The 25,779-nt window shown below is 38.3% G+C and overlaps 1 protein-coding gene across 1 annotated transcript in view; it reads left to right on the top strand.

Annotated features, from left to right (window-relative positions):
- The first annotated feature begins 9,957 nt into the window (after positions 1-9,957).
- NPFFR2 (neuropeptide FF receptor 2) overlaps positions 9,958-25,779 on the top strand; it is a 94,651-nt gene continuing 78,829 nt past the window's right edge. The window contains exon 1 of the mRNA XM_043572505.1: positions 9,958-10,469. The gene's annotated coding sequence lies outside the window, so the exon portion shown is untranslated. The remainder of the gene's footprint in view (positions 10,470-25,779) is intronic.

The following is a 25,779-nucleotide window of genomic DNA, read 5'->3' as shown; positions in this document are numbered from 1 at the left end:
AATCTTCAACAGCTCCCTATTGCCCTCAGGAAAAACCTCCTAATTCTTGGTGCACTCAGCTTTTGACTTTCTGCTGCAACCTGTCCTTCCAGTCTTTTCTTTACTTCCTGATGGCATGAGCTCTGGAATCCTGCTTTCCTGAACCACTTACTGTTATTCTCATGCAGATGTGGAATAGTTTAGTGGTTAAACTTGTGGCCTACCTGGTCAATCTGACTTGATTTCAAGTCCTGGCAATTCAACTGTTAGCTGAGTGGTTTTAAAAAAGTTATTTAGCTTCTCTGAGACTACACATTCTTAGCTGTAAAAGAAAAAAATACACAGAATTTTTGTAAGGAGCAAATAAGATAATGCACTTTGCAAATTCCTGGCCTTTATTTAGCATTTAATAAATACTAATTTTGTGTCTTTTTTTTTCTCTTTTCTCCTTGGTTCCTGCAAATATGTTGTTCTGTCTACTTGGAATACCCTCTTTCTACCCAAGGGTTTGTCTGACAATTTTTTCCTTGCACTTTAGTATTATTTGAAGTACTAAATACTCTAATAACAAACAGCTGAAATGTCGCCTCTTCCAGGAGGTCTTGCGTGGAGTCCCAAAGGAGGATCTAGAGAAATCTTGTTAAATATCCCCATAGTGACTTTATTACAGTTATCACAGGAATGTAATTATTCATTTGCCTGCTTTTGAGCCCTGGAAGAGAGACACTCTTTGAACTTGCTGCACTCTGGAAATCCAGTAAATTCCCAATACTTGTTGACTGAATATTATCAACCAGCTCAAGCAGATGTTTTGTTGCCTTGACTGTTACCATCTTACCAATATGTACTATTTTCTCAAGATAATTTTAAACCTAAGAAAAATCATATATCTTTGCCCATTTACTCCTTCATTTATTAAATATTCATTGGGATTCTATCCTAGGGCACTTTGCTAGGTTCAGGGATAAAAGCAACAGCAACCTCAAAACAAGCATTTAGTTCATACTATTGATATATGAAACCAAGACTTGATGTGTTAATAACCCCTGAGCCTGAAATAATGTTATAACTATTGGTTAACAAACCATCTAGTTAAGAACTGTTTTATTGATCTTTTTAAAATCTATCAGTCTGCAAATCCCTGCAAAATCACTGTTCTTTATTTACATGTACATATGCTTGAAATACACATAGTGTTACTAAAAGAGACACTGACTTTATGAGACAGTAAGAAGCTTTTGCATGGCTTTGTATATCAGGTGGGCCAAACTTAGCAGACAATTTCTGACATTGGAAATACTTGTAAGTCTACACATGCATCCACAGGGAGGAATAGGAACATCCCAGGTATAGCTATATGGATATAAGCATAAAGATTCTTAGGTCTACATCCTAGATTTGATTTTGAATGAAACACTTAGCTTCTTTCTCCCTTACTCTTTTCAAGTGGAAAAAGAAAACTGTTTGATCACTTAGAACTCTTTATGACTTAGGCGCCTGGGTGGTTCATTTGGTTAAGCGTCCAAATTTGGCTCAGGTCATGATCTCATCGTTTGTGGGTTTGAGCCCCATGTCGGGCTCTGTGCTGACAGCTCAGAGCCTGGAACCTGCTTCAGATTCTGTGTCTCCCCTCTCTGCCCCTCCCTTGTTCATGCTCTGTCTCTCTCTCCCCAAAAGAAATAAACACTAAAAAAATGTTCTTAAAATAACTCTTTATGATTCTCCATAGTCTGTGTGTGCCAGACCCATAACTTTATGTCCCTGCCCCACTCACCCCTTGTCATTGAAATCCTCCAGTGGCCTTGTCTCCTTGCTCTTTCTCTTGACTTCTTGAGGCACCTGATGTTAATATGTCCTTTTTGAAACTTGCCTGCTTTGATTTGATTTCCATGTCACTGGACACATTCTTTTCACACCTTTCTAATTTATCCTCATTTATTTCCCAGGACTGTCTTGCTTTCTATCTTATAGATATTCCTTAAAGCTCTTAATTCAAGCTGCCTCTCTTTTCAAATTTTCCCTTGCTGAGTCAACTTATTCCTTCTGCTTTAACTATCACCTCCATGTGGATGACTCCCCAAATCTAAATTGGAAATCTGATCTCTCTGGCATACTCCAATTCCATATTTCAGCTGCTTATTTGGTATCACCATCTGGCTCTCCTGGATTCAACTTAAATTCAGTGTTTAAGGCAGAATCAGCATTGTGTTCAGGATGTACATCTTTCTCTAGACTTTATGTTAATTGTGTTAGCATCCCCTGGTTATTGAAATTCTAAATCTAGTACAGGAGTCATCTTGGCCACATAGCAAGTTCCTGCAGCATGTACCTATATCAAGCATCCTACTTACCCCTTCTTTTCCCTTTCACTGTCTATTTAATGCAGACTACAGAAGATCTCTGCCCACATCCTCTTCCCGCTTACTGCTACTCTCACCTTTGTTGTCTGCTTAGGATTTGATGTACTCAATATTTAGGTCAGGCTCCTTCTCCTCAGCTAGCCTTGCCCATAGGGACCCACACATGCCCAGCTAGCCCACCCCCATCCCAGGTCCCCAGCCATAGTCCTCAAACCATGGGAGAAAGACAACACAAATCTTCCTAAATTGTAGATAACCCAATGCATGGAACACACAGTAGAGATGCTGAAAGTAATGGATAAGATACTCAAGATTTCCTTCTATAAATTTTTTTTTTGCCTACTCATTCTAAGGATTCAAGAAATATATCTCAAATCAATTGTAATCAAATACATACAAATAACAATACATTGCTTACTGATAGCACCATTGGTTGTATTCTTTTTTCCAGTTGCCTATTTCCTTGGGTTTTTTACATTATGACATTTGTCAAAGGAATAGCTTAGTTTAGGCAGATTAAAATGCTAAGGTGGAAGAAAGGAATTAGATCTGGAACAAAAAGAGGTCTTCTATTTTCCTTTCTAAATTGTGGTCAACGCTGTGAGCTTGGTCAACTTTCTGAGTGTCTATATGAGTGCACCCTTTCACATTCATATAATACAGAAATAATGCCTGTCCTGATTACTTCTGAGTGATTGGGAAGCTTTAATTAGATGTAAAAAGACCTTCAGAGATTCCCAAACCTCTGGGAATTTGGCTAATCATCCAAATCACCTGGGAGAGTTTCCTAAGGCCTTGTCCCCAGAAATCTCATCTTTAAAGTCCCCAGTAACCTGCCATTTGGAAACCTTATTATACAAAATTTCAAAAGTGAGTATTATTGTAATATAACTCCTGGAGTCTAACAGTTATCTTCCTGGGTCTTTGGCCACTGTTATTTCTGAGTTCAATAGCATCTTGATCATCTTTGGACTGCTTTTAGTTCTAAACTTCATATGTGTAGTTACCCTGACTTAAAGTTCAAAATCTTTAGATAATGACAAGTTTTGACCTTTACCTGTAAGGCCTCTGGCAAAGGTTTGATAAATGGATTTAGTCATTTCAGATGGTCAGAGCATTTTACAGTCTAAGTTGACAACATAAATCCACTCTTACATACAATGGACTAAACTAAATTCTCTAAAGTTATGGGTACTTGAGAAAACACAGAAACACAGATATTTTGGAGTTAATAAAATGAATTGAATGAAAACATGCTTCTCACTCTAATGCTTCTTGGTGGTTTTGAACATCAGCTTTCCAGGAAATGTGAGATTTTTAATTCCTAAGCATTCACCATAACGTGATCTATTTTTCCAGAAGCAGCACATAACTTTATCTGTCACATATTGTTACTGGAGTTTTGATAACCCATGATTTTTTAAGGCAGCTTAAATGTAAGAATGAGCTCCTAGAGTAGAACCAAAGCATATAACTAGAAATTACTTTGTAATGCCTTTCCACGGTTCAGTCTAACATAAAAGAGAGGTTAAGCAGGAAAGAAGTCTAATAATATCATTCTTTGAAGAAGAATGAAGTCTAATAATATCATTAATATTATTCCATACTACTCGGCAAAGCATTCATCACATTGTGGAGATATATAAAAAAGGTCAAATATATATTGTTTAGAAATCAATTGTCCAGTTGACCCTTGGACAATGCAGGGGTAGCGGGGTGCTGACCCACATGCAGTCAAAACCCATGTGTAATTTTTGACTCTCCAAAACTTAACTATTTATAGCCTGCTGTGGACTGCAAGACTCACAGATAACACAGTTGATTAACATATATTTTCCATGTTATATATATTATATACTGTGTGCCTACAGTAAGGTGAGCTAGAGAAAAGAGAAAGTTATTAGGGAAATCATAAGAGAAAATGCATTTGCAGTACTGTACTGTATTAATGGAAAAAATTTGCATATAAGTAGATCCACACAGCTCATGCCCATGTTGTTCAACGGGCAATTGCATCTTGATTGATTCTGACTTTACTAATTCCTTTGTAAAAGAAAACAAACTAGAGTATTTAGTACAAAGTTGTTTCACGTGCTTAACGGCCCCCTGGCTTTGACATATGCCAAGTTTTAGCCTACCTACTCATCTATAATCAGGCCTTGAATAACTTCCATACTATCTATCAAAGGTCCCTGTGTTTTGATTTTATAAATGAATTTCAATTTCCTTATGTAGAGTTAGCATAATAGATAATCACGAAGATGTGGGGCTCAGGCAAATTCGGGTTCAAACACTGTCCCTATCATTTACTAGCTGTGTGACTTTGGTTAATTACTAACTTCTGTAAGATTGTGCTGCTCAAAGTGTTGTCACTGGACCAGCAACATTTGCATCATCTGGGAGCTTGTGAATTCATAATATCACAATCACTTCTTGTTTGGATAAGATCTTGTGGCAATGCAGTCTTCTCTTCCCTGTTTCCTGCTATGATGGTATTAAGTCATTATAGGTAGAGAAAGGGCACCAGGCAATGATAGGTCAGGTCTGGTTCCTTGAGCTAAAACCAGCCTCATCTGGCCTTTTAGAGAAAGGAGCTGTCCCTCACTGCTGAATCTGTTTTTCTGATTGCATAATTCCTGTGCACAGAGACTTCTTATGCAGATCCAGAGCCAGACTCTCTAGGCACTTTGAATAATTTCAGTGGAGAATATGTGGGGGTTTTTTTTGTTTGTTTGTTTTTGTTTTGTTTTGTTTTGGTTCTTCATTTCACACACAATTTGTGGGGAATGAGGAGAGGAACAAGGCTTTGGACTCCTCTATTTGATTACCTTACTCCATAATGGCAGCTCTATCCCTCCCATGGAACACCTTTTAGGTTTCATGACAAGCAACTGAAAAAGCCCCTCCTATCACTTCAGTGAGCAGCTGTGCAGACAGTGTTACAGAATAGGCTGGCCCTGGTCCTAAAGAGTCTAACATTCTCTCTCGTCTCCTACAGCCTATGCTTCTCTCATATAATCAAGCAAGGAACTGTTCCTACACATCCCTCAGAGTTCCCTAGCTCCTTAACTTTGCTCTTGTTGTTTCCTTTGCCTCACCTGCCTAATCTACCCTATCCCCATCTTTCTATGTCTGCATGGAATTTATTCTTTGACGCTTAGCTCTTGATGCTTCCACATGTGATAACCTTTCTTCTTTGACTCCAAACCTCTTTCCTAATCACATGCTAACCTGTGTCTTGCCACTCCATAACAAGCAAAAATGGAAGTTTAGGAGCAGAGTTTTATGTATTTAAGTCCTATTCATTTTCCCCTTGCCCATCCAAAGTATTAGCACATGATTTTACCCAAGTAGAGCGTCAACAAATGTTAAGTGAATGAAATAGACTCCTTTCTGGAGAGACAAGGAAATAGACAAGTTTGGAAAGCAAAGTGGACCGTTTGCATGGCTGGGATAACTAGAATAACTCAGTAACTAGATTTTAACTGAGAATTAGAATCATAGGCCCTTTATAACTTGAAAAACGCTGGTTGAATATCTTTATATTATATAGACAAGCTGAAATTCATGAATCACTAAAATGACAAAATGGAGCCAGGTTCTAGGACTCCTGATTTTCCATTCTGGTGTTTTTATCCAACTAAATAACATTTTCTTTTTAATTTTACAAACATTATTATAGAATAATTAATAAAAATTCTGGAAAAAATATATTCACTCTACAATCATACCACCATGACATGTACTCTGTTTTATCATTCAGACGCTCACTCAGATATTATACATAAGAATTCATATTTTTGTATACATGAGATCCTAATTTACCTAAAATATAATGCTTAATTTATTTCACTTAATATTTTCTAATTTTTTCTCTCTGAAATTGTCACAGTCCTATAAATTTCATTGAGTTTGTATGCCAGATTGCCTATGGTTTTTCAACTTTAAGTTATTACAAATAATTTTCTGCTTGTAGCATTTATTTACTTTGAATTATTTCTGATGGATATATTTGCAGGAATTAGTTTATGAAGTCAGAGTCTAGGAACATTTTTTGTTGGCTTTTATACATATTATCAAACTGCCTTATAAAAGGATTATGTTAATTATGATACCTTCATATCAACCTGACAAGCTCATATTATTATATTTAATGGGAAAATGGAGCTTGACTATTGCCTTAATATGCATTGTTCTGATTATTAGCAATATCTGTTTCTTCTTTACAATAATAATGGTGCGAATTTTTACCTATGTCCTTTGTCTTTAGGTTTTTCTTAATGCAACATAAGCCTTGGCTATCTTCAGTGCAAACATTATTTTTAATCAATCTGTTTTTTGCCTGCCAAAAAACCACGAGGTCAAAACAACTAAATCAGAAAATATTGGATCAGAAACGACTACAGTTATGGTTATGTTCTTTCCCCACCCTCCTTCCCTTATCTTACCCTCCCACTAGTCACTTGGTTCATTTCTGCTCCTTTCTTTCTGGTTCTCTTTCTCCTTCCTGCTGTGCCTTCTATGATCTACTCTCCCAAAGCTACCATATGGTTAGCATGTCTGATCCTTCCTTCTGCACCACAACATATCAGTTTATTATCATACTGTGTAAAGCAATATTTCCAAAGTAGGGTACACATCATTTTAAATACCATGTAGACAAACTATTTTAAAATTCTTATTTTGTACTGTATATTAATATGCACTTTCTACTTACATCAAGTTATACTGAACTTTTTAAATGTTTTTTTAACGTTTTATTTATTTTTGAGAGAGAGAGAGAGAGAGAGACAGAGTGCAAGTGGGAGAGGGACAGAGAGAGGGAGACAGAATCGGAAGCAGACTCCAGGCTCTAAGCTGTCAGCACAGAGCCCGATGCGGGGCTTGAACTTACAAACCGCGAGATCATGATCTGAAACGAAGTTAGATGCTTAACGGACTGAGCCACCCAGGCGCCCCAAGTTATACTGATTTTAAACTTATACTAAAGATTATACTAAGTGAGGATTATACTAAGTAGTAAATAATGGCACATAAAGATGTATATCTTTCTTTTAAAGATGAACTTTCATTTCTCTCACATGTAAAAGAAGTCAGAGATAAGCCAGTAAAAACTGGAAAAGGAGTTTTCCAGAGCAGTCAAGGACTCAGGCTCCTTTTATTCTGCTTCTCTGCCATCCTCAGCGTGTAGTTTCTGTCCCATTATGCAAGGTGGTGTCTTGGGCTGCACCATATTTAAGTCAGCAGAGAAAAGGATGGATGGAAATGCCATTAACTGAGCAGGGAAACAATGTTTTAGGAAGAAGACGATGAATCGAATTAGACATGTTGAATTAGAGTTGACATTGAAACAGCAATTGGAGATGTCAAGTAAGAGTCTGGACAGACAGTCTCTCCTCTGAGGAGAGGCCTACAGGTACAAATGTTTGGGTATCCTGCATGTATGTGGTAATTGAGGGCACTGGTGTGGATATGAATGCCTAGAAGTTTAATTCAGAGTAAGAAGAGAAACGAACCTAGCACTGAGCTTTAAGTTGGTGCATTTATTAAATGGCTGTGTTGGAAACAAGAACCCTGTAAGAGAGGGAAAAGTCATTAGCTACATATGCAGGGTAAATAAACAACAAAAGAATAGAGAAGAATTATGAAAGATGCCAAGATAAGACACGGTTTCCAAAGAAGTCAAGCCCTCAAAAGCCAAGTAAAAATACTGGCTGAAAAAAAATCCAATGTATTTATCAACATGGAGGATATTGGTGATCTTTGCTAGGCTGTTGCAAAGATGAGACATTTAGAATGAGATCACCAGAAGCTTGATCGGAGCAGGTCGATAAGTGAGCAAGAAGTGAGAAAATGCCAACAGCACAATTGGACTGCAGTTCACAGTATGGCCATGCCTGGAGGGACTGATGTGGGTGTGTGTACTTAAGGCCTTGCAGGAGCTTTTTATTAAATGGGATGGATCGAGTTGGTTAAGCGTCAGACTCTAGATCTTGGCTCAGGTCATGATCTCACAGTTCATGAGTTCTAGCCCCGCTTTGGGCTCTGCGCTGGCAGCTTGGGATTCTCTCTCTCTCTCTCTCTCTCTCTGTCTCTGTCTCTGTCTCTCTCCCTTGCTCTCTGCCCCTCCCCTAACTTGTATCTGCTCGTTCTCTCTTTCTCTCAAAATAAATAAATAAACCTAAAAAAAAGTGGGAATAACTCATTTGACAGGGAGATATACAAGAAAGATAGTGTGAGAATGCAGAAATGTGGGAGAGGGTGGCGAGCAAAGCTTACAGTTGTATAGGTGAGCGTTAGCTAGTGGGAAAGACAAGCTTTTCTATTTGAACCAGGTGAGGTGAAGCACGATAAATGAAAGGGTAGAGGTTAAAGCAGTGTGTGTGGGTATTCAAAAGGAAGTAGAGAAGAGAAAGGGCATCTCAGGTCCTTCTCTGGTTTTATATAATTTTCTCCTGCTATGGACATGGTCTAACATTTCCAGTGGGGTTTGGGGGTGTGGGGTAGAGAATCAGGACAGCAGTTCACACTGTGTCACTTTATATGGTACAGCAAGTGTCTCACAATTTAATGACTATTGCATGACAAGTTTTGTATTTCTTTTCATCTGTAATAAAATTCTCACAAGCTAGACATTACCTCACTGTCTCATCAAAAACATTGCTATTATTCCTATCATTTTGATGATCTTTTTTTCCAGTAGGAAGAGAGATTGAATGGGATGGTGGTCTACATTTTTTTTTCCACTTCAATTTGAGAATCTCAGATTAATTACAGAATGCCTTCCTCTTTTTAGCTTTATTCCCCTTACGTAATTTATTTTCTAAGTCTTGCCTCCTATTAGTTATCTGTTTAATGTCTTTCTTTTTTCTATGACTTTCTATGCATAGGGTATCCAGATAAACCTCACAGAGGTGGGAGTGGTGTCTCTACCTTGAACTTGGTGAAGTCTTAGGAGAGATACGTCTTTCTGCATCTTCAACATAGCCATAAAGCAGGTTTAAACACATGCACATCTGAATCAACAACCTTAATTCAGGGCCGAGGGATCCTATTTTAAAAGGTCTCTTCAAGCAGTTTTTGTATCCCACATTTACCAGGGATTCAGGAAGAAAGATTTAATAGAGAACTGAATTCAGCTTCTGAAGTCCTGCTTTGTCATTTGAAAACTGCCTCAGTGGCTTTGGACAAGCCACTGAACCTTGGAGCCTCTGTGTGGACTGGGGAGTAATTATATACCACCACCCATTGCTTAATAAGCCCACCCTTGTGAGGATCAGACCTGATAGCAAGCATATGCAAAGGCTTTACCCACACTTGACCCTGCCTGTGTTACTATCTTAAAGTACCTTTACATGTTCCTTTCTCAGTAATTCTATAAACCTCTAAGTTAATACATTAGGTTTTAGGCATGATCCATTAGCAACTTCCAGCTGAGCAGATTTTCTTGTCACAATCACTGAGCATTCACCCCTGGCTCTCTCCTTGCCCCTTCTAATTATGATGTGAATTCACATTTCCAGAATTCCAGAGAGGTTTTCTTGCAACCTAAAAGGTCTTTGCAAGGACTCACGGATGTGATGAGAACCTTAAAACAATAGCTAACGTTTATGGAATGTTTAATATGTCCAGGCATTTTGCACATACATGCCCATTCAATTCTCAGATTCCCCAGTTATTATCACCATAACCTCTATCTCTATTTTACCAAAGAGGCAGCTGAGGCACAGAGGGGCTAAATCACTCGCCCAAGGTGTGGAGAGGCAACTAACCACGCAAAACCAGAGGGCTGCTTTCTTTCCTTTGCTGCACACGGATTCTCAATTTCACAGAAAGTATCCATGTTGCCCTAGGGGGGATGAGAATAGCTTTTCCTCAATCCCAGCAGCCGGCAGGTGCCCCCTGGAGAGTGACGTTTCAGCTGAAGGGGACGAGGAGGCAGCGAGCTGAGCGCAGAGCCCGGGGCGCCCAGCCGGCGGGCAGCGACAAGCAGGGTTGGAGCGGCGGGGACAGCGGCAGGTGGCGGGAGCCGGGGCCGAGCTGCAGCCCCGGGAGAGGTGGAACCTGTTGCTGAAGCCCGGCCAGGGCTCTCTGGCTGCCGGGACTCGGCCGGCCGTTGTGCGGGTGCAGGTAAGGGCGTGGCCAGGCTGGGCTGGGGTGCGCAGCGTTTCCGCCGGCTTTGAGGATTCCTGTTTGCGATTGGGGACGGTTACCTTGGATTTTGCACATTTCCTCTTTCGACCTTTCCTCAATCCCTCTCCATCTAGTTCCTCGGGCACCCTCTGTGGAATCACTGTCCAGGAGGGTGTCACTTTGGTCACCAGCCCAACTTTTGGGGGGGGGGGGTCTTTCCCGCCCAGACTCTCCAGGCCACGGATGCCTGTTCCCAGGCTGGCAGAGCTGGGACACGACGAGGGAAAAGCGGCGCTTTGTTAACCATGAAGTTCAAAAACCCTCTCCAGGGCCCTATTGATACAACTGTTAGATCTCGCAAAGCGTGCTTGTTGCTAGCGAGACTTTTCTAAACTGCTGTCTTCACCCGTGGTGACTCTGAGCAATGATCTTTGCGTCTATGGCTGCATCTTGTGCGTTTCGACCTGCCAGAAAGGCTAAAATGTGGTTTCTTACCCTGGTACGGGACACCACAGAGCCCTCGGTGAAGGCACTTGGAGAGATTTTTTAGCTCTTCTTTGGACTGATCTAGGGTTTCCAGAAAGGCTGGTTTACCCTCCCTTCTACCAAACCACCAGGCATTTTCCAACAGGCAGCCCTAGGTCAAGGTTAGGGTCTGGTGTGGGAGAAAAGGAAAATTAATCTGCCCTACGCTGTCGTTTTCGCTAAAGACAGAACTGTAAGGAACGAAAACGTATTTGTTTACTCCCGCCCCCCCCCCCCCCCACCCCGTTTCCCCTCGGCCAGATTGTAGATACTTAAAATATTAATTTATTTTAAAGACTTTTAAATATGACGTAAGCTATAAGAAGATGCTGGGTTTTTTTCCCCGACCAAAATAGTTGAGGTTGCGTTAACCACGTGTCTGAATTTCTCTTTCCATCAGACAACCAGATTATTTTCTATTGATACAATCTGATGAGGGAGGAGGATAAGCCAACGGTGGTTTGTTAACTTTGGATATACTTGTTTCCAGCTAGAATCCTAATGAAACCAAAACACAGCTCGTGTAAAATTACCTTAATAATGGTATTTTAAGTTACAGTTCAATTTGCAAAATTGCTGTGAAATGGCCAAAGATGGAATCACTCTCATGAACAGAAAGTTGTGTGGCAGGCTTGTGTGTATAGCTCAGTGAGAGTTTTCTGTCTGTTAAAAGCTGTGATAGATTAATCATTTAAGAAAATAGCTGCTTCACTATACACTGCACTATCTTTAAAGGTACACGTATTAAGATATGTATCAATATTACCAAAGAGTAGATATTGTTGTAATGATCTAAACTGTGCTTTCATTATTGCTTGATAAGGACACATTACTCATATATCTTTATCCTGTGCTTTTTATCGCTGTATAAGGTTTTCTAAACTCTATATAATCCAATAAGATCTTTCTACCAGCCATTTTTTTCTTGATATTTATAGGTATCTTCGGGAGAGCTTGGATCTGAAACTTATTTTTTCTTCATTTACCTAGCACTCTATCATCTTATCCGGCATTTTTATTCTGGAAGATTTTGTGAATGTATTATTTAAAAGTATATGTTTATGTTAGAAACTTGTTGTTTTATTTTTGATTCTTTTACCTCATAGCTCCTGTTAATCGCGCTGCTCACCAATATTTTCTCTCACAGATGTCAAAGACTATAGACTGTATAGATATGAATTCACTAGTATCAGTGAATAATTTCCTCCTAGAAAATCAGTTCATTTATGGTTCTTGGCTGTTGTGTGATTCTTTTATGAGAATTCCATGCAAATGTCTCTGTGATAAATATTCATGAACTTTTTCACTGTATTGTATTAAAATATATTTCTAGCTATAGTCAAGATGCAAGATGAGAATTTTGTTCCTCAAAGCTTCATCTACTTAAAAATAGTCATTTTGTTAAATACTATCTATTCTCCTCATTATGAAAAGGGAGAATTGATTGTAGGGGAACCCTTCAAAACTGTCCTATATATTTAAAGAATGCGAGATAAATACAACCTTACATTTCTTAAACATATCTATATGCTCTTCTAACAATCTTAAATTGTTTTCTTAACCACATGATTTCTGTGCTTACCGTTAGCCTAGCGTTGACAGCTTATTTTTTTTCTTTCTCTTTCTCTTTAGTTTTAAGCTCTGGCTCTATGGGATAAAATGGCTCTTCAATGAATTTTCTGGTTGCCTTGAAGCTGGACATTAAGGGTCCAGAGGGTCCCTCCCTCTGCTGAACCAAAGGCAGATGTAAATGTACTGCCCCAGCAATGAGCTGGCATGGTCACCCCAACAGACAGCTGTCTAGCATGGATCTCAGGTCCTTCCTGTGCCTTGTGGGATTTTGAGATATGAGCCTTCTAAAAGTGAAGAGATCTGGTTCTCTTCCCCGACAGGCTTCTAACTGGCTCTGTGCCTGAAGCAAATCATTTAATTTTGAGTCTAAAATTTTCTCAGATGTAAAAGGAGTTATGAGTTCGAATAAGATTCCCCGCAATTTTTCACTCCTCTTGGTTTCCTTGTTTCTGTAGTAAGTGGGCGAAGGATCCAGAGGGAGAAGGCTTAGATACCCTTGACACTTGACAGCAGCTATCTCAGGCAAAGCCCTGAAAATCCTGTGACCTCAACGCCTCCTGTGTAAAATGGGCTCTTAAAAGAAGTGAATAGGATGGTGTATATGACGACTGGATGCCGCTTCGGGCACGTGGGAGATGCACAGTGATATTTTTTTAAGGCACCCATCTGACAAATGTAAAGGTTTTTCTGGCTCTGGCCAGGGAGGAGACGAGCAAAGGGCAGAGAAGTCTCTCCTACATGTTCGGATGGTCATTACCGGTATGGCTCCTAGGGTAGCAGCCGAGACCAGGTGATGGAAGGTTCAAGCATGTTATGAATGCCTCTTTGATGTCTCCCCAACCCCCACCCCTGCCGCCGAACACATGCAAAAAAGAGTGAATCAGGACAGCACAGTCATCAATTTGTTGCAATGCCACACAAGACTGGGAAGACTGCCCTGTTCTAGTTGTCTTGTAAAACTAGCTTCGGTCGTCTGTCACCAGTGAGCACACCTGGTATGTTACATCACGGAATCAGAATAGCAGCACGACCCAAATCACACCATGCCAGTAATTCGGGAAAAGAAAAAAAACAAAACGACCCCTGAAGTGCCAAGAAATTGTCTCTTTCTTTGTTGCCACTGAAAATTTGACGTTTCCAAATATTCTCCAAGTACGTTTCTTATTTGCTTCTTGGGCTGTTGAAAGGGGTCTCATTTAGGTGCCTGCCTAAATGGACAGTCTGGGTCCACTGGAGTCTGGGTTCCAGTGTGACAACAGCAGACTGATATCCTCTGCTAGAACTGACGCCTGTTTCTCTGGTCCCTCACAGAAATCTCCATCGGCCCATGCTTTCAAACCTCCAGAGGTCTACCAAGCACGTTAGAATTTTCTAGCTCTGGCTGCATTCCCACAAAATTTAAAAAATAACAATTTTCCAAATGAGATAGGAATGACTCAACCTGGAGGGAGCAGAAACTATAATATGAAATAATATGTATAATCTCATTCAATTTTTATGATTTTAGATATTAAGTACAATTACAATCCCTGTCTTCTTCATAAGGAAACTGAGGCTCAGGAATCAGTTGCCCGAAGTAAACATATTAACTAGGCTGAGGAATCAGGATAATGAACTCAGGTAGCCTTAAAACCCACATGCTTAGGGGCACCTAAGTGACTCAGGTCATGATCTCACAGTTGGTGGGTTCAAGCCCCTTGTCGGGCTCTGCACTGACAGCTCAGAGCCTTGAGCCTGCTTCAGATTCTATATCTCCCTGTCTCTCTCTCTGCCCCACTGCCCCTCTCCCCTGCTCACACAGACTCTCTCTCTCTCTCTCTCTCTCTCAATCAATCAATCAATCAATCAATCAATAATACAATTTAAATTTAATTAAAGGTAACTGTTTAAGTTTTTAAATCTTCCTTTCCATTTTATTTCCTGTCCCTGAATTCTTGGCACACTGGTACTGAAGTGAATGTCGGCTTTCTCTAGGAACTTACCTTCTGATCCTTTTTATAAGTAGAGGGTATCAAATTTGTAACAGGCACCCTTTCAGCAGTTTATAGCCTTACCTCTCCTTTGGCTCCTTACTCGGAATCTTCCGGTTATGTCTCTGGAATTCCCAAAACTTCAACAGGTTTGCAATCTTTTTTTGTTTTTTTCCGTAGCCATTATATAATTGATATCACTTGATATACTACTTCAGGCTTAAAAGTCTTCGGCTAGAATCCCGCGTCTTCGAGGAGGTTCTCTTTGTCCCCGCTTAATTCAGCTGGAGTAGCTATCTCAGATGATTTCTGACGTGGAGTGTGCTTTATGCTCCTTAAAGCGAGCGGCCCTACAGGTTCCCTGGCAAGTAAACCCTGAGCTTCCCCAAGTACCCCATCCTCAGCTTGCTTTCCTTGATGTTTTGATATTCCAGGTTTTAGCAACTTCTAATTTGTGTTTTCTCACACAAGTGAGGCCTTGAAGGTTCTACCACATGCAAAGCCTTCCAGTTGTCTCTGACTTCGTCTTTAGCCCTCGGCCCTCTAGTCTTCATTTAGTCCCCTCCAGCCTTGTATGGACCAGGCTTAGTCCTACTTACAGCTTTGGCATTCACTATTCTCCCCGCCTGAGAACGTTGCCTGTCAGAACTGCACTGGGAGGCATTTTGCCCTGTCAGTCTCAGATCTGCTGTGCCTTCCCATGACACAGGTCTTCACAGTACCATCTGCTGTCCCGGAGCCCACTTGCTCCTGGAGACGACCTCCATTGACTCGTTGACTTGTTTATGACCTTACTTTTCAGAAAGAGAATCTAAGCTCCATGTAAGGAACTATGTGCTTTCATTTTTACCACTGGCTTCAGTACCTAGAACAGAGTCTGGCACCTGGGGGATACTGGCAAATATTTGCTCATTGAAAATTTCATTGCCAGGGCGCCTGGGTGGCGCAGTCGGTTGAGCGTCCGACTTCAGCCAGGTCACGATCTCGCGGTCCGGGAGTTCGAGCCCTGCGTCAGGCTCTGGGCTGATGGCTCAGAGCCTGGAGCCTGTTTCCGATTCTGTGTCTCCCTCTCTCTCTGCCCCTCCCCCGTTCATGCTCTGTCTCTCTCTGTCCCAAAAATAAATAAACGTTGAAAAAAAAATTTTTTTTTTAAATAAAAAAAGAAAATTTCATTGCCATCTCCCTATCAGATTCCCCTGCATCTTTCTGGAGGTGCAATCAAGTTACTAAAATTTCAACCTTAGGCTGGTCCCATTCTTCCTTTCTGCTGTTTTCTCCTTTCCACTGATTCTACCTTAATTAAAAGACCAATCCCTATATATGTTTTCCCTTTCATGTTGGAGAACAAAATTTGAAAAAGCTATTTACCATCGATTGCATTATTTTAATATACATTCAAGCTTTGCAGTATCATTTTATGTTGAATTTTAAGAAAATCTGGGTCTGAACTAGGAAAATATAAATGCCGCATTTACTTTAGATTTAAGTTAAATCTACCCATTCTGTTTTCATCACCATGATAATTATTCATCTTTAAAAATATTTTATTTAAAAATACGTACATATGTAATTTTATATAAATGTCCAAATTATATCACAATGCTATGGCTTTTGAATTTGTAATTTTTCTGTTTCCTTTAACTGCCTTTGTCCGCTCCTTATTCTCTTCTGTTTCATTATCACAGATAACCCATTTTAGCAACTGAGTTTTATTATCCTAGATTTTCATACACTTTTATAACCATTCACATACATACATGTGCAAACATGTTTGTGTATACACACATGCACATCAGTCTTTTTGTCATCATTTTTAAGAAATGTGCACCTTATTTTTTCTTACTCATTGATACCTTGTGGAAAGTCTCCATGTCAACCATTATACATGAAACTAAAATTCTACATGTCTGTATAATATTCATGATGGACATATTAAGAAACAATAAATTCAGCCAATCACCACTTTATAAACATTCACTTTATTTCCAGAGGTTTTTATTGTCTTCAGTTTTATCACAAAACAAGGTCATAATAAAAATTGTTGATGATTTCTTTTATTTCTAAGCTCAAGGGGTAGAAATATTTATAAGTTTTAAAGTATGTTGCCCTATTGCTTCTGAAGTGTTATATTCACATTTTTATCAGCAAATTGTGAAACAATCCGTGTCCCTACAGCTATCAATGTTATAATTCTTCAGTTTATAATTGTTACATTTATTTAAATATCTTAACTTGTGAAGTTAGTATCTTTTGATGCTTTTCAGATATGTGGATTTGCTCTTATGTAAATTGTTTAATCAATTCTTGTCCATAGGTTCTGCTGGGCTATTTGTCATCGTCTGATGAATATTTAAGTGTTCCTTAAATATTGTCAATATTAACTCTTGTACAGTAAATATTTCCCATTTTGTCATGTTTTTGCTCATAACTTATACTGTGCACATTCAAACTATTTTTTTAATAATCCACACATTTAATTCTTATTATGTAAATTCTAAGATTTTAGTGTTTGATTACTGCATCTTTGTAGTATATCTTGAAATCTGGAGTTGTGAGACCTTCAATGGATTGCTTTGGTTTATCGGGGTCTTCTGTGGCTCCATACAAATTTTAGTAGCATTTGTTCTAGTTCTATGAAAAATCTGTTGGTATTTTGATAGGAATTGCACTGAATCTGTATATTCCTTTGGGTAAGTATGAACATTTTGATAATATTAATTCTTGCAATCCATGAGCATGGTATATCTTTCCATTTGTGTCATCTTCAATTACTTTCATCAGTGTTTTATGGTTTTCAGAGTACATATCTATCACCACTTTAAGTTTATTCTTAAGTATTCTATTCTTTTTTGGTACATTTATATATGGTGTTTTTTTTTAATTTCTCTTTCTGTGACTTCATTAGTGTCACAGATTTCTGTGTATTACCAATTCTGGGTATTAATTTTGTATCCTGCCACTAGACTGAATTCATTTATTACTTCAGTAGTTTTTTGGTGGAGTCCTTAGGGTTGTCTATGTAATATCATGTCATCTGCAAATAGTGAAACTTAGCCTCTTATTTACCAATTAGATGCCTCTTATTTCTTTTTGTTGTCTGATTGTAGTGGCTAGGACTTCCAGTACCATGTTGAATAAAAGTGTTGAGAGTGGACATCTTGCCTTGTTTCTGATTTTAGAGGAAAAGCTCTGTTTTTCACCATTAAGTATGATGTTAGATGTGAGTTTTCATATATGGCCTTTAGTATGTTGGAGTATGGTCTCTCTAAGCCTGTACTGTTGAGATTTTTTATCATGAATGGCTGTTGAATCTTGTCAAATGTTTTTTTCCACATCTGTTGAAAAGATTGTATGATTTTTATTCCTTGTTTTGTTGATGGGTATAATATTAAATGATTTGTGTATATTGGGCCATCCTTGTACTTCTGGAATAAATCCCGCCTGATTATGGTGAATTATCTTTTTAAAGTATTGTATGCCATTTGCTAATATTTTGAGGATTTTTGCACTTACCTTCATTGGGGATATTGGCCTGCAGTTTCTTTTTTGTGGTATCTTTTTCTGGTTTTGGTATCAAGGCAAAGCTGGGCTCATAAGAATGTATTTGGAAGCTTTCTTCCCTCTTCTGTTTTGTTTTGTTTTATTTGAAATAGTTTGAGAATAGGTATTGACTCTTTAAATATCTGAGAGAATTCACCTGTGAAGTCATCTAGCCCTGGTCTTGTATTTTTTGGTAGGCTTTTTATTACTAATTGAATTTAATTACGTGTAATCAGTCTGTTTAGACTTTCTATTTTCTTCCCAGTTTAGTTTTGGAAGATTGTGTGTTTCTAGGAATTGATCCATTTCTTTTAGGTTGTCCAGTTTGTTGGCAAACAATTTTTCATAATACTGTCTTATAATTCTTTGTATTTCTGTGGTGTTGTTACTTCTCTCTCATATCTGATTTTATTTATTTCGGTCCTTTTTCTTTTTTTCTTGATGAGTCTGGCTAAGGGTTTTAGTCTTTACATCATTTATTTCTGCTCTGATCTTTATTATTTCCTTTCTTCTACTCACCATGGACTTTGTTCTTCCTTTTCCAGATCCTTTAGGTATAAGATTAGACTGTTTGAATTTTTTCTTGTTTCTTGAGATAGACCTGTATTGCTACATACTTCACTCTTAGAACTGCTTTTGCTATGTCACAGAGGTTTTGGACTGTTGTATTTTTATTTTCACTTGTCTTCATGTATTTTTTAAATTTCTTCATTGAAGAAGAAATCACCATCAATTTCTCTATTTATGTCCATTCATATTTGCTTTATGTATTGAAGTGCTTCTGTGCTGAGTGCATAGATATTTACAATTGTTATATCCTCTTGTTTGATTGATCCCTTTATCATTATGTGATGCCCTTCCCTGTCTCTCGTGACAGTGTTTGTTCTAAAATATATTTTCTGATATAAGTATTGCTACCTCAGCTTTTTAAAAAAAAAACAAAAAACAAACTTCCATTTGCATGGTGAATGTTTTTCCATCCTTTCACTTTCAGTCTGAATATGTCTTCAGATCTGAAGTGAATCTCTTGTATGCAGCAGGTAGATGGGTCTTGCTTTTTTTATCCATTCTGCCTCTTTGTGTCTTTTGATTGGAGCATTTAGCCATTTATATTTAAAGTAGTTATTGATAGGTGTGTACTTGTTGCTATTTAAAAAAATGTGTTTTCTTGTTGTTTTTGTAGATCTTCTCTTGTTCTCTTTCTTTGTGATTGATGAAGATAGTGTTTTCTTTGACTTTCTCTCTATTTTTGTGTATCATTGGTTTTGGGTTTGTGGTTACCATGAGGTTTATATTTAACATCTTAAGTAACTAGGCCATATTAATTTGATAGTCATTTAAGTTCAGACACATTTAAAATAACAGAAAAATAAAAAAATATTTTTCCCTTTTTCCCCTTATCTTCCCTTTTTACCCCTTTCTCCACCTTTTATGTATACATTGTCATAGTTTACATCTTTTCATCCACATTTTTCTTATGTCTAATTATGGACATTTCTTCTCCACTTAAAGAAATCTCTTTAAAATTTCTTAAAAAGGCTCGTTTAAAGGTGATAAACTCCTTTATCTTTTGTTTTTTTCCTGGGAAGCTCTATTTCTCTTTCAAATATGAACAATAACCTTTCTGGGTAGAGTATTCTTGATTGTGGATTTTTTTCCCTTTAGCACTTTGAATTTATCGTGCCACTCCCTTCTGGCTTGCAAAGTTTCTGCTAAAAAATCAGCTAGTAGCCTTATAGATTTTCCCTTGGAAGTAACTTTTTTTGTGTTTCTCTTGCTGCTTTTAAGATTCTCTTTATCTTTAACCTTTGACATATAAATTATGATGTGCTGTGGTATAGACTTCTTTGGGTTATTCTTGTTTGGAACTCTCTGTGCTTTTTGGACTTGGATGTCTATTTTCTTCTCTAGGATAGAGAAGTTATTATTTCTTTAAATAGGAAACTTATTTCTCTCTTCTTCTGGAACCCCAAAATGTGAATGTCACTTGATGTTGTTCAAGAGATCAGTATCCTCATTTGAAAAATTCTTTTCTCTTTTTGCTCTTCACCTTGTGTGTTCTCCATTACCCTGTTTTTGAGATTGCTGTTATGCCCTTCTGCATCCTCTAATCTACTGTTGATTCCCTCTAGTATGATTTTATTTCAGTTGTTGTATACTTCAACCCTAATTGGTTCTTTTTAATATTTTCTATCTCTTTATGGAAGATCTCACTGGCTTCTTCCACTCTTTACTCCAGCCCGGTGCATATCTTTATGCTCATTATTTTAAATTCTTTGTCAGGCATATTGCTTATCTCTTTCATTTAGTTATTTCCCTGGTTTTTTTCTTGTTCTTTCTTTTGGAGCATATTCTTCTGTCTCTATGTTTGGTTGATTTTTGTGTATTTATGGATTAGGTGAAGCAGCTACTTCTCCTAAAGTTCAAAGAGTGGTCTTGTGTATGGTGTCCCCTATGTAGACTGTGTATGCAAGGTGAATTTTCCTGGCTAGCTGACCTATGGCTGTTTATGCTAGTTACTCTTTTAAACTGTGGCATGTCTCTGTCTCTCTTCCTGTACTCTTGCCATTCCACCTTTGGTTCTTTAGTAGCTTCTCAATAAGCCCTCAGTTCTTTTTCAGGAGGAATTTTTCTATTAGTATGTGTAAATTGGTGTGTTCCATGGAGAGAGTGAGTTCGGAGTCCTCCTAGGTCACCATTTTGAACTGCAACTCCTCTAATACTGTTTTCTTTTTATGATACTGTTTTTAAAACTGCTTCTAATTCCTTTCTGCAGTTTTTTAGCCCTCTATAATGTTTTATTGATCTGAGGTTTATCTAGAATTAATCATGTTAGTTTCTAAATGCTCACTTTTCAATTATTTATTTCTAACTTTATTATTGTATAGCCACAGGGTGTGCCAAGTATACATAGATAATTCCTAAAACTAATACAGAGATCGTTAAAAATAAACAAGGAAAATGAGTGGGAGAATTACATGTAAACATTAAAAAAAATGATGCTGAAACTCACTGGTGATCAGAGCATGCAAATTAAAACAAGATAGTGATGTCAGCAAGATGGCTGAATAGGATGTCCCTTGCTCATATACTCCTCTCAGCAGCAACAATTTGACACCCATCCATGGGCAAAAGTACCTTTGTGGCAACTGTAGGATCCAGGAAGAATATTATGAAACTGCATGTCATCCAAGAAGAAGGAGAGATGTTTCGAGAAAACAGGCACCCACCCGGACAGGTGACTGCCAAATGGGCCTCAGCTATGGATCCAGAAATAGCTCCATACCCCTGAACATTTGGCTTCATCACTCTTTGGCTTTGTTTCTGTCGATGGTACCATACATCAAGGTACCTTGGCATCTCACTCATGTACCTGGTGATGGGCAAACAGATCTCAGTCCCATTCCTGGACCTTGTAGGGTCCTGTGAACTGGCTCTAGCTCCTCTTGGCCATGATCTAGGAGACTCTGGCAAACACTTATTTAAATAATCACCCACAAGCAAGAGAGCTTTAGTGGAAGTTCAGGAAGCTAGTGGAGAAATTCTAGCACAACATTGAGAAAAAAACTCAGAGGTCAGACACATTGGAGAGAATAAGAGGAACTGATTAGCTTTACCCACAACACCCTCCCACCAAGGGGGGTACAGCTCAGTCCCAAGAGAGCCCTTCTTGGACTATGATTTCTCCTTCAGGGGAAAGTGAGAGCCTGAGATTAAGTATCAGCTTTCCCAGCTGTGTGGGATGCTGCCAGAAAGGCCCATTTGTCTCTTGCACCATTCAGAGTACTGAATCATGAGCTTCATAACTGGGAACACAGCAGCCAGAGCTTGAAATAGATGTGAATCCTTGTAACTGTGTCAGACTACAGGCCTTCCAGGCCTGCCTGTGAACCACTGGAGACTCCTCAGCTGCAGATTCCCCAACTGGCAACCCCCAAAACTTTACATGCCTCACTTACATATCTACCCACACACATTGTGCCTAGCTCTCATTGGCAGCTCCAGGGAGCAGAGAACAAGCTTTTGCAGTAAGTGGGGACAAACAATAAGCCAGCCCTAATATGTGGGTCTGGAAGAAACCACAAACTTGAGCATTTAGCAGTGCCTGTGGAAAATAAAAGGGAGGCTGTCAACTCTCAGCCTGGCTTGGCAGGATCAAGAGAAGATATATAAGCTTAAGAATCCTGCTACATAAGGGAACAAGAAGTGTGAAGCAAGTGTATCCAAATGTGTGAAAGAGACCAAGAATCCCTAGCTGGGCTAATGAAAGGTTTCTGTCCTAATGTCCATCAACAAACACTGGAGGAAATGAATCCTCCTACAAATGTGAAGACAGCAACACAAGACCTTAAGGAACATGAGAAATTAAGGAAACATGACACCACCAAAGGAACACAGTAATTTTCCTGTAACTGACCTCAAAGACATGGAGATTTTGATTTACCCAGTAAAGAAGTCAGAATAGCTGTTTTAAGGAAGTTCAGTGAGCTACAAGAAAATGGTTAATTCAATGAAATCAGGAAAACAATACATTAATAAAATGAGATGTTTAGCAAAAACATAGAAGTCATAAAAAAGGACCAAACAAAATCTGGAGCTGACGAATATAATATATGAAATGAAAAATGCAGTAGAGAGGGTCAATGACAGAATGGACCAAGCAGAAGAAACTATGATGCAGAGGACACAAGGAGACATATATAAGCTTCACTGTTATATAATGTGAATTACTGTATTGTTATAATGAAATGGTGGAAGTCATAAAATGCAATCCTAATCAAAATTGCACTGGCATTCTTCTCAAAGCTAGAACAAACAATCCTGTAATTTGTATGGAGCCACAAAAGACCCTGAACAGCCAAAGTAAAGTTGAAAAAGAAAACCAAAGCTGGAGGCATCACAATCCCAGACTTCAGCCTCTACTACAAAGTTGTAGTCATCAAGACTGTATGGTATTGGCACAAAAACAGACACATAGACCAATGGACCAGAATAAAGAACCCATAATTGGACCCACAAATGCATGGCCAACTAATTTTTGACAAAGCAGGAAAGAGTATCCAATGGAAAAAAGACAATCCCTTTAGCAAATGGTGCTGGGAGAACTGGACAGCAACATGCAAAAGAATGAAACTGAACCACTTTCTTACACCATACACAAAAATAAACTCAAAATCCTAGGTCCTTAGGATTAAGGACCTAAATGTGAGACGGAAAACCAGCAAAACCCTAGAAGAGAAAACAGGCACACCTCTTTGACCTCAGCCACAGCAGTTTCTTACTTGACATGTCTCTGAAGGCAAGGGAAATAAAAGCAAAAATGAACTATTGGGACTTCATCAAGATAAAAAACTTCTGCACCATGAAAGAAACAATCAACAAAACTAAAAGGCAAACAATTGAATGATAGAAGATATTTGAAAATAACATATTGGACGATAAAGGGTTAGTATCCAAAATCTATAAAGTACTTACCAAAATCAACACCTGAAAAACAACCCAGTGAAGAAATGGGCAGAATACATGAATAGAAACTTTTCCAAAGAAGACATCCAGATGGCCAACTGACACATGAAAAGATGCTCAGCATCATTCATCATCAGGGAAATACAAGTCAAAACCACATTGAGATAGTACTTCACACCAGTCAGAGTGGCTAAAATTAACAACTCAGGAAACAACAGATGCTGGCAAGGATGTGGAGAAACAGGAACCCTCTTGTACTGTTGTGAATGCAAACTGTGCAGCTGCTCTGGAAAACTGTTGAGGTTCCTCAAAAAATTAAGAATAGAAATACCCTACAACCCAGAAATAGCACTACAAGGAATTTATCCAAAGGACACACATCCAAAGGATATCCAAAGGATATGAGTGCTGATTCATAGGGGCATATGTACCCCAAATGTTTATAGCAGTGCTTTCAACAATAGCCAAATTATGGAAAGAACCTAAATGTCCATCAACTGATGAATGGATAAAGGAGAGGAGGTTTATATATACAATGGAATACTACTTGGCAATGAGAAAGAATGAAGTCATGCCATTTGCAACAACATGAATGGGACTGGAAGGTATTATGCTAAGTGAAATAAGTCAGACAAAGACAGGTATCATATGTTTTCACTCATATGTGGAACTTGATAAACTTAACAAAAGACCATGGGGGAAGGGAAGGGGAAAAAATAGTTTCAGAGAGGGAGGCAAACCATAAGAGACTCTTAAGTACAGAGAACAAACTGAGGGTTGATAGCGGAGCAGGGAAGAGGGGAAATTGGGTGATGGGCATTGAGGAGGGCACTGGTTGGGATGAGCACTGGGTGTTGTATGTAAGCAATGAATCATGGGAATCTACCCCCAAAACCAAGAGCACACTGTGTATACCGTATGTTAGCCAATTTGACAATAAGTTATATTTTTTAAAAAGTAAATATAAATTAGATTATTTGGTTATTTTGGTTCTGAGTTATATATGTTCTTTATGTATTTGGGAAAATAGTCCTTTATCAGATGTGTCGTTTGCAAATATGTTCTCCCTGCTTCCATTCAGTAGGTTGTCTTTTAGTTTTGTTGGTTGTTTCCTTTGCTGTGCAGAAGCTTTATATTTTAATGAAGTCCCAGTATTTGGTTGTTGTTGTTTTCCTTGTCTGGGGTCACACTAGAAAGATGTTGCTATGACCAATGTCATAGAAATTCCTGCCTGTGTTCTCATCTAGGGTTTTTATGGTTTCAGGTCTCACATTTAGGTCTTTAGTCATTTTGAATTTAGCTTTATTTTCGTGTAAGAAAGTGGTCCAGTTTCATTATTTTGGCATATATTTGTCCGGTTTCCCCAACACCATTTGCTGAAGAGATTGTCTTTTTCCCACTGTATATTCTTGCCTTCTTTATTGAAGACTAATTTTCCATATAATTGTGGGTTTATTTCTGGGCTTTCTATTCTGTTCTATTGATCTATGTTTCTATTTTTGTGCAGTTCCATACTGTCTAAATCACTACAGCTTTGTAATGTAACTTGAATTGGAATTGTGATACATCCAGCTTTGCTTTTCTTTTTCAAGATTGCTTTGGCTATTTAGGGTATTTTGTAGTTGCATGCAAATTTTAGGATTGTTTTTCCAGTTTTGTGAAAAAAATGTTGTTGGTATTTTGATAGGGATTGCATTAAATCTGTTGATTGTTTTGGGTAGTATGGACATTTGAACAATATTTCTTCTTATCCATGAACGTGGAATATCTTTCCATATCTTTGTGTCATCTTCCATTTCCTTTGTCAGTATTTTATAATTTTCAGAGTGTAGGTTTTTCACATCTTTAAGTTTATTCCTAGGCATTTTATTATTTTTAGTGTAACTATAAATGGGATTGCTTTCTGAATTTTTCTGCTGCTTCATTATTGGTGCATAGAAATGCAACAGATTTCTATATATTGATTTTGTATCCTACAAATTCTTTTGTCAGTTCTAATAGTTTCCTGGTGGAGTCTTTAGGGTTTTCTATATAGAGTACCATGTCATCTGCAAATAGTGAAAGTTTGACTTCTTCCTAACCAGTTTGGATGCCTTTTATTTCTTTTTGTTGTCTGACTGCTGTGGCTAGGAATTTCAGTATTACATTGAATAAAAGTGGTGAAAGTGAACATCTGTGTCTTGTTCTTGACCTTAGGGGAAAAGCTCTTAGTTTTTCCCCATTGAGTATGATGT

This window comes from Prionailurus bengalensis, chromosome B1 (assembly GCF_016509475.1).
Source record: "Prionailurus bengalensis isolate Pbe53 chromosome B1, Fcat_Pben_1.1_paternal_pri, whole genome shotgun sequence".
Classification (NCBI taxonomy): Eukaryota; Metazoa; Chordata; class Mammalia; order Carnivora; family Felidae; genus Prionailurus; species Prionailurus bengalensis.
Note: the sequence above shows the minus strand (reverse complement) of the source record. Positions and strands in the feature narration are given on the sequence as shown.